The sequence below is a fragment of the Cupressus sempervirens genome, chromosome 4 (assembly GCF_028749045.1).
Source record: "Cupressus sempervirens isolate cs-2001-9-10 chromosome 4, ASM2874904v1, whole genome shotgun sequence".
Taxonomy (NCBI): Eukaryota; Viridiplantae; Streptophyta; class Pinopsida; order Cupressales; family Cupressaceae; genus Cupressus; species Cupressus sempervirens.
This window is the reverse complement of record NC_143121.1, coordinates 213,994,844-214,014,938: the sequence shown is the minus strand read 5'-3', so window position 1 is coordinate 214,014,938 and position 20,095 is coordinate 213,994,844. Positions and strand designations below refer to the sequence as shown.

The following is a 20,095-nucleotide window of genomic DNA, read 5'->3' as shown; positions in this document are numbered from 1 at the left end:
GAATTTATTTTTTGAAGATGAATAGGAATCCATGTCACGAGCTTTCTTAATGGCTTCCTGCAAAGTGGGAGGGTTGAGAGCTTTAATGCACCCTCTCAACGGATCAGCTAACCCATCCATAAATAGAACTAGTATCCTCCATTCAGATACAATTGTTACTAACACTGCAAGTTTTTGAAGCTCTAAAATGTATGTTTCCAATGATCCCCACTGTTTAAGCTAAGCTAACTCCTTCAAATGGAGTTCTGGATCCTTCCTATCAAAACGTTCAATCAGCCTCTCTGTAAACTCCACATATGAGGTAATGTGTGCATGTCCCATAGTGACCATACCATAATGCCACCAGTTGTGTGCTAATGCATCCAGATGAATTGCTACGTACTTAATAGCTTCTTCCTTGGGCATAGGGTTCAATTGAAAGTATGTGTCAAGCTTTTGAACCCAAGCTCTTGCTGTAGACTTTCCTGAGCCATCATAATATGGTAACTCAAGTCTCCCTAATTTCTTTCGTAGCTCATAGCTCTAGTTCCTATCATGTCCACATGGCATATGTTTCATCCGCACATCCATATACTCCCTAAAGGTAATTGCAGCAATAAAATCTGGCCCTCCGGCTTCCCAATCTCTCCTCAACTGGTCCTGTATATCAGTAATCTGGGGCTCTGGTACGAGCTGCTCTGGAGCTCTAGGAGGAAATGTAGGAATCATGGGCCTTGAACTCACTGTCCTAGCTCACTGGGGTGCATGACCGAAATTGTTCCTAACTTGTTCATCTCCATTATGTGTCCCATCCTGATCATTTCCATTCTGATTGTTACCATTCTGATTATTTCCTCCACCCATGTTAGCATTCAACCCCATTTGACGAACCATCATCTGCATCATAAGATCCAATCTCTGATTCTGTTCCTGTGCCCTTTGTTCTGCTACTCGCTGACCTCGTACCAAGGTCTCTAATAACTTTAAGAATCTTTCCTGTCCAGGCTTTGGACCGACATTCCCGCCTCCACCTAATCTTGTATTCCTGTCATCTCGGTCACCCATATTGCTGTCTTGATCAAAGAATACCTCCGCTGTGTCTGTATGACTGGATTCTATACCCCCCTGTATAGATGAACTAGACTGTTTGCTTTGCAAGTTTGAACTCCTACTTTTTCTTGCTCTGGTATTGCAAAAATTATAATGCCTCTGTCGCATGCTCAAACATAAATGCTCTGATTTTAGTGTCTTGACATTTCATCAAACACTTTCCCCTCTATCCGCTAGTTCCAAATTTCCTATAAGACCTCCACAAGATGGCAGGACTTATAGCTCTGATACCACTGAAATATCCTCCCCTGATTTAAACTTTGACTTGTAGAAATTTAACTTAAGGAATATTGTCAAACACTTTGTATGCAAACTCATAAAGCTAATTTCCTCAATAAATTTCTTTCCAATGAGTAGATTTATGAACAACTATGAAGTGACATTAAAATGCATAATACACATCATAACATTTTCACAAACACTTGGCACACATTCAACAATATATGAAAAATTTGGAAACTCTTTCAATCTGCTGATAAAGGGTGATTTTTAAATGTATATGTGCACTTACAGCTGCCTTAAATGCTGCAACAACTATTCAGACTTGTATTCAACAATTATTATGCAAAGTATCAAAATTTGACAGAAGAAACCTGGAATTAGTTGCCGTAGTATTTTGCAGATGTAGTCGGCAGCCTTCCAAACTTCTAATCAGCCGAAAAAATAAGTAAACTTGATACCAACACTGTTCATGCCGTACTGTAGCAAAATACTGTTCATGCCGACTATAGAAAAATACTGTTCATGCGGCACTATAGCAATAACTAACTTCAGATCTACACCTCAAACCCTTGTAAATTTCTTTATGTGAACGCCCCAAATGAAACCCAGTGTATTTCATGAAGTGAAAACACCCTTGATCCTCCTGACTGTGTCTTCCAACAGTGAAGAGAATGCTAGCAAAGAGGGATTCCGTCCTCCAAGCCCGATAATTAGATATCCAACAACATAACATTAATCTTCATCAAAGCATACAAAAAAAAAGCTCTTCCATTTCTTTTATTGTGTTCTCACAAGAGCTCAATCCTTCGTTTTCTCAATGTGGGATAAAACATAACTCCCTTTATGTACCTTATGTCTCCAATGTGTTATAAAAATAAAGGGAACTCTTTTAATTTAAATATTTCCCAGAAACTATAGTCTATGCATTAATAAAGTTAATATTTAAATTTAACTTTATAAAATGGCTTTATCAATGCATAAAAAATCTTATCAATGATAAATAAGTTTTCCTGTCGATTTTAAAAAATTACCATCAACATACCACTGTGACTGAATGTCCAGCCATGTCCAAGATGACTTACTATAAATAGTAAGTATGCCCAAAGTTGCCTCAGAACCCCTCAGAAAGACCTCCAACTGAAACTGTCTAGTCCAAATGGCCTCTAAGCCCCTTTAATGTCCTAGTTAGCCTATGGGACTGTGGGGAAATAGGCTAACGACAACACCATGCTATGAATGCTAGAAAGGGGACATTACAAAATATTACAAAGCAATGTGAAATCTTGGTCATCATTTTTGCATTAGAAAAGTTGATGAAAAGAGAAAAACCTATGATTGTGGTGTTTCAGTATCATTTGAGGTGGAATTTCATTCACATGCAAATGATAGATAACCAATCACAAGCACACTTCAGTATTATGGAGTGCTAGAGGATATTATAGAACTTGATTTTACATCTTTCGCGAAAGTTGATTTTTGTGCTAAATGGTATAGGCTAATCAAAGTGAGCGATGAAAAAACAATATTTTTGCATGATAATGGTTTCTATATGATTAAAACTTTTAGGTTTGAAGCCACTTCTAAACCTTATGTGTTTCCAAACCAATGTGACCAAATATTTCTCATTCCAAATCTAGAATAGCCCGGTTGGTCATTTGTTATTGATTATGATCCAAGAGGGTGAAGATTAACATTTGTTGAAGCAGAGGACCATGATTTATTTGGAGATGTAGAAGTCCCACTTGAAGCCATAGATGACCATGATGGTGATGATGAAAATTTTATTGTCAATGATACCTTTGACCATGATGAAGATCATGATGATTTCAATGAAGTGGCTGAAGCACATGAGGAACCACATGGACAACAAGTCCATGAAGATGCTTTTATTGATTTAGATTTACCTATAGCTGAAGGTGATGAAGACCATGCAATGGTAGTATTAATTTATTTGTGGATTTAGGGCCTATTAATGATGGGGTATTTATGACATCAGATGAGGACATTGCATGTGAGGATGAAATAGTTTGATAACCATGCTCACTTTATGATTATTGTAGGTATTAAATACATTAATAGCCACTTCTATATGAGTATTCAGTTTAGAATTATACACAAAATGTAATGAACATTTAGTAATTTGAATTATTTTTTAGTGGATGTTTGTAATGTCAATACATATAACTTCAATTTTTTTCAATTGGATAAGTTTCATGTGAGGATGAAATTGTTTGATAACCATGCCCACTTTAAGATTATTGTGGGTATTTAATACATTAATTTTAAATATTTATGAGTATCCAGTTTAAAATTATACACAAATTTTAATGAACATTTAGTAATTTGAATATTTTTTAGTGGATGTTTGTAATGTCAATGCATATCACTTCAATTTTTTTTTAATGAATAAGTTTATCTTCTATTATACTTTTGCTTGGCTATTCACCCAATACCAATTCAATCATCTGCAGAAGCAGATCAGAGATTATCTCTAGCTGGATGGGAAAAGAGGGATATAGAAGCATGAGGTCAGGGGGCAATAGAACACAATAAGCTAGAATCATGGGGGGCTGGGTCTTAAAGACCTTTGCAAGGGATCATCTTGGAAAGGCCTTCAGTTATCTGACCTAGTCGCGTGCCTTTTCCCTATTAAAGGGCTTGGCTCAAATGTTTTTAAACGTTTACAAAAAAAATGGGAATAGGTTAGACAATTCATTTCAAATAATAGTGTGGTTTTAGATTGCAACAAAATTTATAGTAGTAGATCTATTTCATGGAACCTTGTGCGCAAAGGAAAACCACTTGCTTTGCTTCAAGGTTTCTCTGCTAAAATTTGGGCAGCTAAGAGGGTCTCTAAAATGTAAGACATTATTTGCAATGGTTGATTGATTGAATGGGAAGATCTGTCTTAGTGAGCAGGCCTTCCTTAATCTCTATGGAGAACATTTTCCATCCTTAGAAATGATTGCACTCATCTTTCCCTCCCCAAATAGTGTATCTCTAATTCTGATGACCTTTCCTACACTTGGCCTAATGGCTCTCCTTTATCCAATGTGAAGGCTAAATACATTTTCTCCCTTTTGACTAATAACAAGAGAATCATTAACACTTTTGAACTGTTGCCAGGATAAAAATGTGGATCTTCCTTCTTGGTAGAAACTCTTATATACCTTATGGGACAGACCTGTTGAGCCCAAGAATAAGTGTTTCTTATGGAGACTTCCTTCTCCATAGACTCCCCCTTAAGCAGCCTAATTGAGAATTAAATGCTTGTTTTATTTGTAGAGTTCTTGGGACTATGAAGCATCTTCTTTTCTACTGTGTTTTTGCTAAAGAGATATGCAATCTATTTGGTTTTCTGATCAAAGGTGATACAAGTGTCTTCTAGCGAAATCAAGTTTTGATTAACTTGAAAGTTGTTAACCCCAGAAATTGAAGTACGGGCGCTGATTTTGCTTTCTTTTAGAGAAATCTTTAAATCAGACATATGATGTTTCCAATATAGTCCATGGTCATTGATCTGCATGCCAATTTAAACTGTGCATTTATTTTGTCATCAAATTTAAACTAGAAGCAATTAGATCAAAACCAAAACTTTCAATTTCAAATTTCAAGTCCTGTGTGGTTGCGATTTCATTTAGTTGTTTGAATTAATACCGCTTTATTTTTAATTTCTAAAATTTGTGACCAAAATTTAAAATCAGAATGTCTTATATCAAAATAACCTTTCAATTTCAAATATCAAGAACTGTGTGACTACTAATCAGTTTGGTTGTTTGAGGTAATTCTGCTCCATGTTCATTTCTTAAAATTTGTGAAGGAAGTTGCAGATCTTGGTTGGCTCTAATTTTTCTTTTAGGAATTTTTAAAATTTTACTCGCATAATAGTTACCTTTACAATGTGAGGGTACTCTTCTCCACTTTACAAATTACAAATCAGAAACTCTCAAATTACAATTTCAAGACTACAAATCAATTTAGTTTTTTGATGTAATACCGCTCCATATTTACTTCAAACTTTTTTGAAAGAAGTAGCAGACCTTGCTAAGAATTGGCTATAATTTTCTTTATGGAAGAAATTTTATTTTACATGCATAATAAACCATGCCCCAAATTCTGAATTGAATTTTTGGGAAACTTAACACAATCAAAACTTAGGAACTTTATGCAATCACCACCTCCTCAAGATAAATGTAATATGAAAAACTCAAAAAAATGCATTTTGACCACTACTTATGTTGAAGATTAATGAAATGTATATATGTTATTTTTAAAGGGAACTAAATTTGAATTTATTGCTAATATTGTTTGTATATGTTCTCTAATAAATATGTTCTTATTTTTATTGAATTGTCTTTGTGTACTTCTTCAAGAATGTGGCCTAGAGTGCTACAAATTATTCTATGGGGGATCCATTGATTTTAAATGCTTTAGTTGAAATGTTAAAAAATGGACAAGGGAAAAAAATAATGATGATGGTGTAGGAGATAAGCTTGAAAAAAGTTTTTTATAATATCAATTTTCAAATGTTACCTTTTATACAATATTGTTTTACATTTGTGGAATGCAGGCTATTTCAAAAGTCATTCCAGCCCCTGTTACATCAGTTAGTACATCTACTACTATACCGATGGTAAAATATGATCAAGATTATTATGCATTTAATAACCACATTTTAGTTTATCTAGTTACTATTTTTTGTGCTTTTTTATATACAAGAAGTTTGGATACTAACTCAATTGAGCATGTATTTTGTTGATATGTAGGATTCAACTATGCCCACCAATACATCTATTGGTATGCCAAACGTAGGATCGCATGAATTTTTTGAGTAAGCTTGATTACAATATTTTAACTTATTATATGATCAAAATATTTATTATTGCACTTGCAAAATATTTCAAGGACAACTCCAACAACCATGCCATCTACTAGTGTAGAGGCTCATGGTATACCCTCTGTATGTAGAACAAAAACACCTATGACAATAGTTGGATCAAGTGTAAAACCACATAATAGACCATCTACATCAAACACTAATGTTCCTAATGGACCTATTGAATCACAAATGAGTGCCCCTATCAAGATCACATCAAATGTGGGTTTCCTAAGTATTCTTCTACTTACATTGGAACAAGTTTTCTTAAGGAGTAATATAGATTCACAATTCCATCTTTTATGTAATGCTATTTTATATCTGTGGAATGCAAACCATTTTGAAAGACATTCCAACCCTACTACATCAGTTAGTACATCTGCTACTATACTAGTGGTAAAATCTAATCAAGATTATCATGCATTTAATATCTGCATTTCAGTTTATATTGTTACTGTTTTATGGACTTTTTTAATACACAAGAAATTTTGAAAGTAACTCAATTGAGCATGTATTTTGCTGGTATGCAAGATCCAACTATGCCCAGCAATACATCTATTGGTATGCCAAAGGTAGGATTGTATGAAATTTTTGATTAAGCTTGATTACATTATTTTAACTTATTATACCATCAAAATATGTATATTTGTACTTGTAGAATATTTCAAGGACAACTCCAACAAGCATGCAATCTACTGGTGTAGAGGCTCATGGTATACCCTCTATGTCCAGAACAAAAACACATATGACAAGACTGGGATCAAGTGAAAAACTTCATAGAAGACCATCTACATCAAACACTAATGTTCCTAATGGATCTGTTGAGTCACAAATGAATGCCCCTATTAGGAGCACACCAAATGTGGGTTCTGTAAGAATTTTTCCATCTAAATTGGAACAAGTTTCCTTAAGGAGTAATATAGACTCACAATCAAGATTGCTAAGGAAATGACTAAACAAATTCAACTATGGGAAAGGGCATTATTGGAGACTACAGGGACTACCTCAAACAAACATGTAAAATTGCCTAGAGATATTATACATTCTTGTTACTGTGAAGTTCATATAATTTATCAGCAATATAGATTTCAATTGTTGTTAATTTTAAATGTATTATGGATTCTTAGATTTTATTTATCACTATTAACTTGTAGTGTAAGAGATATGTTTCAAGTGATGATTGTTCTTTCTTTTGTTTTCTACTGATATCGATGAACTGAAATAATAGTGAGTCCCCATCAACAACTTCTCAAACCAACATCATGTTAGTATAGAAATATATAGGAAAATAGATAGTCACTTGTTGATTAAATTAGTTCTATTGTATTCAATGATCAATACTTGCTATATATATATATATACATGTATATACATGTATATATGTATATACATATATACATATATATACATATATATACATGTATATATGTATATACATATATACATATATATACATATATAGATACATATACATATATATATGTATATATACATGTATATGTACATGTACATGTATATATATGTACATGTATATGTACATATACATGTACATGTACATCTACATGTATATATATATATATATATATGTATGTATGTATGTATTCAATGATCAATACTTGCTATATATCTATATATATTTGTACATATACATGTATATATATATATATTTTTGTATATATATATACATATATGTATATATATATATATTTTTGTATATATATATACATATATGTATATATATTTGTATTTATATATATATTTGTATGTATATATATATATGTATATACATATATACATATATATACATATACATTTGTATATATATATATTTGTACATATACATGTATATATATTTTTTTATATATATATACATATATGTATATATATTTGTATTTATATATATATATATATTTGTATATATATATATATATTTGTATATATATATATATATGTATATACATATATACATATATATACATATATATGTATATATACATGTAGATGTACATGTAGATGTATATACATGTATATGTATATATACATATACATGTATATACATCTACATGTACATATACATGTATATATACATATATGTATGTATATATATATATATATATATGTATATATACATATATGTATGTATATATATATATATATGTATATGTGTGTGTGTGTATATATATATATATATATATATATATATATATATGTATATATCAAATAAGTAATATCACTTCAGATATTTATCGACTTCTAATTATTTTTCTTTATTTTTGTAATTGAGAGTATAATTTTGTATGCTCCAAATATATGTATTTGTGTATGGATGTTTTTTATTTATATTATTTTACTTGCGGATAGACATGCCTTGTAGAACTCTATGTATTATATATATTTTTGAGATGTAAACAAAAAGTCTAAAAACTTTCTACAGCCCTTAGTGCAGCAGTAATATTTATTTTGTGTGTGCGTGTGTGTGTGTGAATGTTGACATAAATGATATAATAGACTAACAAGTATTCATTTATTGGCACATGATTTTCTGAAAATTAATTTCTTATCCTTCGTATATTCTATTTGTCAGCATTGTCTTTTCTTTCATTGCTCATTTTTGAATAATGTCTTTACACTTGTTTCAAATTTGACAATAGTTTAATTTCTTGGTTGGGCTTTAACTGATTTCATAATTTCATTATAAATACAAGAAGTAAATGACCAAGTGACTGATGTCCTTGTAAGGGGATTTACCTCAACCCCCAAGACTACAAAAGTATCATTGGTAACTACAAAAGGATTGCAAGAACTCACAATCTTGCTCACCTCTGAAGGAAATGTATTGAAGGATGAAACAAGCCTAAAATACTTTCACTTTATATATCGGCTTGCGGAAAATTTATTTGGAGATACCATCCAAAAGGATTGGAGGAATCAACCTAAAGATAAAAAGGAAGAACTCTTTAATGATGTCATTACAACATTTGGCAATCCTGATTTTAATAGAGATGTTATTCTAGATATTGCATGCAAGTACATACACTCAAAAAGAGATAATTAAAGGTAAAAATTGTTCAAAGACTTGAAGTATCCACGTCCAGCTTGGATCACAAATCAAGTGACATGGGATGAACTTGTGAAGGATGCCAAGTTTAAGAGGAAGCTTAAGAGGAAGGTTGATGACAATCCAAACTACAAGCCATCTATAGAAGGAAGTAAAAGATGCCTTCGTGATACAATGAATTCAACCAAAGCTTGAGTGTCAAGGATCGGATCTCATAAATTAGGATCTGGTGGATATAATAGCATTCGTGCTAGCATGGTAAGTGAATATTTAATCATTTATATTCACTATCTCAATAATAAGTTTTTAAGTTATTTCTATTGTGTTAGTCATTAAACCTTATAAGTTTGTTTCTCTTTGTTAATATAGGTTCACCATTTTGAAAAGGAAGCAGTAGAGGAGGACTTGAAGTATGCTCTCCTACATGGTTCACAAGGCCTTTGACAATATATGATTGATCGAGGGGACAAATTAATCAATAGCGATCAATTTGATGTATGTAATTAATATATTTTATGACATGGATTAATTTAATTGGATAAATTATGTTTTAATAGTAAAAATGTGTCATGTATAGGAAGCCCAAAAATCAAACTCGTCAACTCAAGCATCTGGTAGTGAGCATGAAGATGAGATGCATTCATACAATGCAATAAATGTTCCTGAAACTTAGAATTCAACCATCATTGCACCTCAACATATGGGAGAGAAGAATAATGACGAAGATATTCAATGCAATGAGCAATTTGAAATTACAATTCGTCTAGTTCCTCGTAGAAAGAGATCAAAAAGGAAACAAATGGTTACACATATTTCGTAGAAGATAACATAAAAATAGATTAAATTTTATATGACTTTGGCTTTTACTTATGAAAATAATGCATGCATTATTTCTAGGCTTTGTTTCCACTAGTGTTATTTGTGCACGTTGTGCTACATTGTGTTCTTGGAGTTGCAAAGAACTTTAATAAATATCATCCAGTAGGTAATAGTGTCTTTGCACTATTTTCATATAACATATCCAATACGGGTATTTTATACACATTTTTTCATTAAATTGTTGAGGTTAACGCATAAGATCAAGAGATCAAGGTAATATTGTTATTCTTTTCTATTATTCTTTTGGGTTATTATGTAGTGTTGGGTACCACTTGCAGTTTCCAGTATAGGAGGTAAGTTGAAATTATCTCTACCATCATCCTTTTCCAAGTAGATATGGTTTCTTCTCCTCTTCCATCCTCTCATTCATTGTTTGATCTCAAATGGATGAACTTTGACTTGTATTTACTGCAGGTCTTTGTGCGAGATGATAGGTAAAAATGGGATATGTGAATTAGACAGCATATTCAGATTGATACAGACCCCAACAAACCATTTCAAGTAGTTATATGTTATTTTAGATTTGTTAACTGTGATCTATATGAGTTATTTATGAAATTTTTGGAAGTCATAATTAAGGACATTGGTATTGGGAATGATTCTGAAAGCTGATTTTTAAGGACATGAAATCTGCACTTTCCAATTACAAATTTTAAAAGAACTTTATAAGGTTCTCTTGGATTGTATTCGTTTCTTACAACATGTAGCTATCTACATTGGATGTCATGTTGTATTGCAATTTCTGATCATATATTTTCACAATAGATCTATATTTGTTGACTTTATTTCTTAATTCAAGTTTTGTTATTCTTCTTGGTTCCAATACTGATAATTTGAGTTGCCAATGTCCAATATTTATGACTATACTTTACTTTCTATCATCAAATACTAATTGAGTATAATTTGTGCATTACTTCCAATAGTGTTTTTAAATTTGTATGATGTCTTAATTAGAATATCCATGTGTGTATTTGGCTTATAGGGAGAAGCAATATTAGAAGCTGATGGATGGCTGCATTCGTCTTTGAATATCAGCACAAAAACTGGCTGCTTGTGATGCAGTAGGTAGGGTAAGAGCTATTCAAAACACAATAAGAGTTATAAATTTAAGAGGTTTAGTCACTCTAACCTATCAACCATGTCAATACTTCAAGGATCTGGTTTGTTTAGGTCTGTCACAATATCCCTAGATGCTGATTTGGTTTCATAGACACTCAACTAACTTGGATATAGGGGCCTTTAAGACTCTATCATGATGCCATACTCCTATTTCATAAAGCTTTCTCAGATTAAACTCATAAAAACCCAATATTATGCCTGTTGCATACTTAGAATGTCAATGATTTAGTCTCCTCTCAAACTACTTGGCAACCAAAGTATGATAACATAACAAAAACCTTGTTATGACTGTTTTGAACCAATGTTTCTACTTAAGACCAATGCTCTATTTTGGCAGTATAAAAATGATTAAGTTAACAAGGAAGTATAAACTAGTGATATCCGATTGACTCCAATTCTGGACTCCAAGCCCGATTTGACTTAGGGCTTCCTTAATGCCCGATCTTCGCACAATCCAATCCGGCATTCAATATGTAAATGTGTTTCAAACATAGACTCCACTTCAAATTATGCAGATCATCCTCTGTTACTACCTGGCGACTGACTTCCAATGGTTCTTCCCACTTTCCCGACTATGATCACATTATCTCCTGTCTCTACATATGTTAGTAACATATATTTCATTTTTTTGCAAAGCAATGTATTGCACATATGCTTATGTGGGTTTGAATGATCCATTAACCATTATCATAAATCATTTAAGATTTGGTTAAGAAATTATGACAATTCATTAGCATCCGAGGTGCCTTAGAAAATGCTTTAACACAAAAAGTTGTGGCATAGAAGGGTTAAATGCATTCCCTTATGAATGAGCATGCCCATTTTCTGAACTTAGAACTTTCTGATGTCATAAAATGAATATCCGATCTAAAAAATTCTATTCCCTTCTATTGACCTCCATGACATTATTTTCTATAAGAGTTTTTTCTTCCTTCATACTGGATAGGTTCTTTTTCAGCATCTCTGCAAATGACTATAAACTACTTTTCTCAATATTGTACACATACAAAATGCAAAACTATTTTTTCAAGTTTTCATTTATTCTCTTGAAACCCTTAATGGCTTAGATTCTCTATTATGTCCTTTCACAAAAAAGAATGGAGAAGGAAAAATTAAATATTTCTAAATATACAACTAATGTATCAGCTCACATTTTAAAGGTGATTACATAAGGACTAATGTTATCCAGAAAATATTAAACGTTGTGTAGGCTTTAGATTGCATTTAAAAAGGGCAAAGTTGTTGTTCAGACCAGCATGCGCTATGTGCTATGTTATGTAGAGATGTTCTTCGGACCAAAGAAAGTTCTTGGAATGATCGACTCAGGTGTCTCATTTTAAATATGCGATTAATTTTGTTGATGCTGAATCAATTTACATATATTTTACTTACTAAGCGTCTCTAAGATTGTAGAGAAAAAAATGTTGAGGATAAAACATTTTAAAAATATCAAAAAGATTTACGAATTCAAATTTTATAGCATGATTTGTTTTAGCAATAGATTACATGATAATTCTGTACTTGTGTTTGAGAACTGTGCTTTCAGACATGCAAAGATAAAATGTCTTACAAACATCATTTTTGGCAGGTTCACATTTTCTACAATGTTCTTTTCCCACAGTAAGTACCTTGCTTCCTGTGATCTATTTTAGTTACTTCTGTTAGAAATAAAATTGTTTGGCTTTCATATGATTGATCCTAGACTATTTAAATATTATGAAGATGTACAATATGCAGCAAAGATTCACCTGATATGCAGTAATGTAAAGGTTTCTGTCACAATACTTTTAGAATACCTTGCTCCTTTCAAATATCTGAAATAATTTGTGTAGAAAATTTATGACCTATGTGGTTTATGCAGAGGAAAATACCAAGAGAAGCCTTGGACGTGTAGTACTACTCATTTGGCTATTTGTTGTTTTAATCATTAATTCAAGTTACACTGCAAGCTTAACATCAATCCTCACAGTGCAGAAGCTTTCACCAACAATTCAAGGAATTGAGAGCTTGGCATCAAGCAATTCACCAATAGGATATCAAACAAGATCTTTGGTGCAGATTATCTAACAGTAGAATATAATATTGAAAATATCCAATCATAGCCACAAAATGTATAGTCAGATTGGATAGCTTGAAATATGAATTTGAAGCACAAAGTGAGACACTTGAGTGACATCTCCAACAAACAATGGGTTTCCCTCCGTTGCCTCCAAGCTTGATGGTTCTTGTCCTCAAACCTACTAAAAGCCAAAGCTTCCGAGGACTATCCAAAAGCCAAACATAAAACCCAACATATTCAAAATGAGCCTTTTCAAAGTTCTTTTAAAGCACAGCCCTATTGACTCTTCATTTCCCTTCTGCCTGCCTCTTCATATTCTCTTCTCTATCTTTATTTTCCTTTTTAACTTAAAATGACTTAATTTTTTACTAGGTTCCATTAAAGTCATTTTAATACTTCATGCCTGTCTCTTCATATTCCTTTTCCATTGTGTCTTTATTTTTCATTTTAACTTAAAACAACTTTATTAATCTTTTACTAGGCTTCAATAAAGTCGTTTTAATACATTATGCCCTTCTGTTCATATTCCTTTTCCTTTGTGTCTTTAGTTTCCTTTTTAACTTAAAATGACTTTATTATTTTTTTACAAGGCTCCATAAAAGTCGTTTTAATAATTTAACAAATAATTGATCTAAGTTATCATTTAATTTGATACAATTTGACATCTTGAAATTTAATTATTTAAATGACAACTAATGTCCCAAAAAGAGGGCATTGCAGTCTTCCCTTTTTGGAGATTTCTTGCCCTATAGTTATCTGTATTTACATGTTGAATCCAAATCCCTAGATCCCATATCAACCTCAAAAATGTTGGTCCGTCAATCTGCTGTGCTACTTTGATATAAATAACACCATGCCTGGAATTGTGAAGCCACTCATCAGAATCCCACTGAATTAATGCAACAAACATGCCAATGGCAGGATCTCGTACTATCATGCTTTCATAACCAGCAAATATGAGGAGGTAGTAGTAGCTCAAGGAGCTACCAACACTGAGCAATTCTCCGATTGCAAATGATCTCCCCTAGAAGTGCAGAACACCCAGCACATGCAGAAAATAAAATATATCAGCCCTGCTTGAGTTGGTGATGTAAAAATCAAACTGTTCTAAAGCTGGGATCAGCACCAATGGTGCGAAGGAACTAGTACAGCAATAATAAATCTGCAATATCACTAAGCTCAATCCATCTCTGCCATCAATTCTCAACCAAGAACTACCCAACTGCTGACCCACTGAATTCATTGAACTTATCTGCAGATCGAATTCTGAACCCTTGTGTCAGCTGATTGAATAGTAGGTAATAGTACTAACTCTAGGAATTGATCCACTGGTCCAATCTTGTGGCCAAACCCGAGTACTAGAAACTACATATGGCTCCCAAATTCTACAATTAATTTATTCTCATTACTGGAGTTAGAAAGAACCACCCCATCCAACTCGAAAAGTAGATTATCAGTTGTCCAATCAATATCTACCAAAAACAAATAATTGTTAACAACCTGAATATTATACTTTACTCCCAGCTCATACTGAGGTTCTGGCTGGTCCAAAAATTTATTACTTGATCTTCTAGGACAAGTATCCGAATCATAAGTCTGTTGTATACTGTCAAGGTCCTTAATCACCTCGTTGAAAAATTCAATCCTTGCTTTGTTTTCTTTCTCCCTGAACTGATTAGGAAAAACAATCTTATTTTTAGCTTCTTGAAGAGCAGTCTGCATTTCTCCAATATCGACTTTTGCTAGACCTGCCAGATTTTATAAATGGCGACTGCAATGATAGTGTATTGAAATGTATTAAAATATTCTCTAGCACAATGAAATGGGTTTTGAATGTCATGATAGTGTGTCAACAGCTTATGGATGGAGCAAAAATTTAATATAATTATGAAAAAGATGTAAAGAAAATCTTATAAAGGTTAGAAGGCCCTGACATGGCTCATATCCACATAGTCGAATCATTGGAGCATTTCATTTTTTACAATGTGGTCTAGACATCTGGTAACTTTGACTTTGTAGATTGGGGAAAAGAGAATAAGAGAGGCACATAATAACTATAGCAAAATCCAGATTAGTGCCTTTAAACAGTCGGGATAGTTATGCTGAAGCATTGACTCTTGGATAGTTATGTCAATTATAAAACTACTTTTCAGTGTGCTCATTATTGTTTCCACATGAACAAGAGTTGAAAAAGAGTTATACTATTGTATCATGAATAGTTGAATTTTTTTCAGCAATAAACAAGGTTGCTCTGCTAGGTTTTCTAACTGCAAGGATTTTCCCAGGTAAAATATTGTGTACTGTGTGCGAGCTTTTTTCAGTCCATTATTATTTTAGATTCTGTACGTACTGCTAGTACACCAATTCATCAAGCTTTATTTTATTGCATGATGTCTGGTGTTAGGGCTAATTGAGAGAACACTGGTAATATTGCATGATGTCTGGTGTTAGGGCTGATTCAGAGAAGTTACTATTTGAAGCACCAGGATATAAGACCCTTATCACAAGTAGAGACAGTTCTACAATACCCAGAAACCTTTCTACTCGACTGTACCAATTGCCTTTGCTGGGCCACATGGATGCTCTCGCACTTTTCTGCTTCTCTGCTTTCGGACAGACATCAATTCCAAGTTTTGCAGATTCAAATCTAGTCATGAAGGTATTGTCTTTTCTTAACAAATAGATAGTTGCATAAACCATTGAAAGTTCCTCTCTGTTGATTTTCATTAAAATTATGAATATGATGAATGGCAGGTCCAAGCTGACTGTAAGGGCTTGCCCCTTGCTCTCAAGGTGATAGGAAGCTCATTGCAATGGGAATCTCATATTAGCTGGGAGATTGCACTCAAAAAAACTTTTTAATGGCGAACCAATATTTCACTATCAACAAAAAGGGCTCCGTAGAGGTTTGGAGATTAGTATTGGTTTCTTGGATGATGTTGGGAGGAAACGTTTCTTAGATTTGGCCTCATTTGTAGAGGGCCAGAAAGTTTGTGCTGATGGACTGCTAGACATTTGGGTTTATGTTAGGAAGATGGAGTGGCGAGATGCCTTTCTCATGCTATTGGAATTTGCAAAAAGACATCTCTTGAATTTAATAACCAATCCAGGGTAAATTCATTTCCTTTTTAAACATTTTGCTATTATTCTTTTCAAACATTGAGCTGACATGGTACTGGTAATCATCAGAAGCCAAGAAACAATCTCTTATGGAAATGCCTCCGAGCTGTACTTTTCTCAGCACCGGGTACTGCAAGATTTGGTAATGTATTTGGGAAGCCAGGACATTCTAGTCGATAATAAGAGGCTACTCGTGACCAGGAAGGACCAGAGCTTGCCGGGGAAATGGGAATTGCTTAATCATAAGCCCTTCAATGCACATATTGTCTCTGTTCACACAGGTGGGATTTACACTCTTTACATGTTTAGTGGCAAAAACCTTTAGTTTTTGTGGTTTTGCCCTGCTACATAGAGATAAGATTAGAACAGCAATACCTTTGATATCAAAATTCTACCTTAATTGTTATAATTCGATTGCATATGTGATTCATCTTATCATCATGCAGGTTCAATGGCCGAGAAACAGTGGTATGAGATGAAGTTTCTGGAAACAGAGGTTCTAGTGTTGCTCTTCTCTGCAAGCGAGTACTTGCTTCCTCCATTTCTGAGAACCATGAAACGACTGAAATTTTTTTTAATTGTTTGTAACTTGAGCTTTAAAAAAGCCACAATAAGATGTCTTGGTGTTTTATCTTCACTCCCTCTACTCAGGAGCATTCGGTTGCAGAATCTGGTTGCATCCACCAATGTGAAACAGAGCAAAATAATGCAAAACTTGGATAGAATATCATTGAGCTTAAGCGAAGGGTTTGCAAATATTTCCACATTAAATGGTGCCAACATACAAGGATTTCATCTGGAGCACTGTAGCAACTTGGAGGAATTGCCCCCTACTATATTTCAAATGTCCTATGCTCAAATATGGTCTGTTACAAACTCCCATCTTGTTGAAAAGTTGCCATATGATCTCGGAACTCTGAGCTCTTTAAGAACGCTGAGATTATCAGTATTATGAGGCCTGAAAGAGGTTCCAGCATCAATCGGGAAACTTGGGCAGCTTGAATTTCTAGACATTTCACTGTGTGAGGGCTTGAAGGAACTTCCAGAGGAAATAGGTCAACTGAAGAAACTGAAAGAGATTAACATGAGAGAGTGTTCTTGATTAAGGATGTTGCCCAGAAGTGTTTGTGGACTTGTCTCACTGAAACATGTTATCTGTGATGAGAAGGTGGGGCATCAGTAGCTTCGAGCTATGACATTTTCTATCCCTGATCTTAGAGATGAAATTGTGGAAGCTCATTCACATTTGGGTTGGCTAGATGACTGATTTCTCTTGTTGGCAAGTACTGTACATTGGAGGGATTTGGATAGTGTGGTCTTCAAGTGTAGTGAGGATTGCCCTGTGAGACTGGTTAGGACTATGATTCCTAAAGGGTTCATTATGTAATAGAATTATTTCTCTTTGCACCAATTAGGTAATTGTTATTTTAAGGATCTTAAATATCACACAAGATTTAACCTTTGTAATTGATTTCATATTATATTATCAAATCATGAAATTTTTATTTCGTTAAAGTTTTTCCTACTCTTGCCCTATCAACTGATATTAGTGTAAATTACATTGGAGGGATTTGGATAGTGTGGTCTTCAAGTGTAGTGAGGATTGCCCTGTGAGACTGGTTAGGACTATGATTCCTAAAGGGTTCATTATGTAATAGAATTATTTCTCTTTGCACCAATTAGGTAATTGTTATTTTAAGGATCTTAAATATCACACAAGATTTAACCTTTGTAATTGATTTCATATTATATTATCAAATCATGAAATTTTTATTTCGTTAAAGTTTTTCCTACTCTTGCCCTATCAACTGATATTAGTAAGCCCTAACAAAAACCATAACCCTTGTCATGGTTTTTCTATTAAGGATAAAATAAGTTTTTTATATGGGACCTAAAACACTTGTTACATTGTTATCATCAAATAGTTCTATGTATATAGTCAACTCTTACATAAATTCAATTCTTAATACAATTGTATTAGATGCTCAAACATTCTAACCTCATCAACCTACTCAATCCAGATTTAGGGATAACTCTTATTACAAATATTTTATGTTTAAGTGTTAGGTACAACTTATTAACCTTTTTCCAAAAATAATGTTGGTGTCTTTTTGCCCAAGTTTTGGGCACGATAGAATGAAAATGATTTTAAAATTGATGAGTAGGAGATAATTTCCACAGCAAGTCAAAGGATGAAACTCCGTAGTTAAGCGCACTCAGGCTGGAATAGTACTGGGATGGGTGACCTCCCGAGAAGTCCCGGTGCTTCACCCCTGTGAGCATCACCTAGATCCAATGAGTGCTAAGTGTTCCATTTATTCTCATGAGAGATGGATTCATGTTGAATCACTACTCATGAAATATGGGTCAATGAGTTTGACTCAAAATTACACAGTTAAATCCTGATAGCAATATCATGATTTTAAAATTGTTTAGAAATCAAAACTAAAAAGTAAACGATGGGTAGGTGCTACATCCACCCATCTAGAGTTAGGCTTACTCCAAGAAGCCTAAAACAATGATACAAAGCTATTAATTTTAATGACAAATCGTCAAAATTAATAATTTCAGTATTTTATGTAAATTGGTTTTTTCTCTTATAGTGAATTTTAGTTGCATCAAACATGACAGTCATGGAAGTCTTGGACTCTACAGTGGGGTCTACCTAAAGTTGAATTGTATGAAAATAAAATTTGAGGAACTACAAAAAAATACTAATCCATATAAAACCACTACTTATTTTTTCAAATCACCCTTGAAAAGATTCTTTAATACTATTTTTTCAAATCACCCTTCTAGATGTTTTTGAATGTGACTTTTCTTTTATTAGGAAAAAATGGTTTATAAGGGAACTCAAAACACTTTTATAAATTAATTTTGGGAGTAAGTTTTAACACAACATTAATAAATAGTTGCATATAATATAACATTTCAAAATAAGAGCTAACTATCAAGGCATAACAATGACTAACCTAGAATGGCATCACAAGACATAACATAAGTTGAAAAATTAATATGCATAATCCTCACGACTAAAATAATATATGGCTCCATAACCTTATTTTCTCTAGAAACTTTATTAATAGGATAGTGTTGATGTAAATATGTATTTACTATTTACACTTAAGTTTAATTAGGTTAATGCATTATTTTATTATTTTATTTTGTGAGACACTCAAGAGATTGTGCACCTTTTTGAGTTGTCATGTTGACAACAGAAAAGTATGCAACTATATTTTAGCACATGGTGTCTACAACATTGATTTGCATATCACACCCTTGTAGGCTTATCCTTTCATCACCACACTTACTTTCGTGCTTGATGGAGGATAACCCATATCTGGTGGATATGTGCCTGGTTGTATGACATATCATGGTGTTGATTTTGAGGCATTCTAGATGTATCTCAGAGGCCTTTATATATAGGTACTCCTAGTGCACTCTTAATAACACATATTGAATGAATATATCATCATTCTGATCATACTTTCTCTTTCTGGTCTACAATTGTGCTTGTGTTTGAGTTCTTAGTTCATGGGTGAATTTTTCCCTTAGGAAAATTCTTACAGATAGGAACCCACTAAACCAAGATTTTTTCTACACTCCCTTAAAATAAACATTTGGTTTTGGAAAGGTCTCCAAAAAGTTAAAAATAGAAAATAACATTGCATTT

The 20,095-nt window shown here is 33.1% G+C and overlaps 2 pseudogenes across 1 annotated transcript; one reads left to right on the top strand and one right to left on the bottom strand.

Moving 5' to 3' along the window:
* Positions 1 to 15,024, bottom strand: part of LOC149560747 (G-type lectin S-receptor-like serine/threonine-protein kinase At2g19130) — a 94,553-nt pseudogene extending 79,529 nt beyond the window's left edge.
* Positions 15,025 to 15,709: 685 nt separating this feature from the next.
* On the top strand, positions 15,710 to 17,930 carry LOC149560746 (putative disease resistance protein At5g47280; annotated as a pseudogene). The gene is made up of 4 exons (XR_016363377.1): positions 15,710 to 15,961; positions 16,057 to 16,413; positions 16,492 to 16,703; positions 16,869 to 17,930. The product of XR_016363377.1 is annotated as a putative disease resistance protein At5g47280 (transcript).
* Positions 17,931 to 20,095: the final 2,165 nt, after the last annotated feature.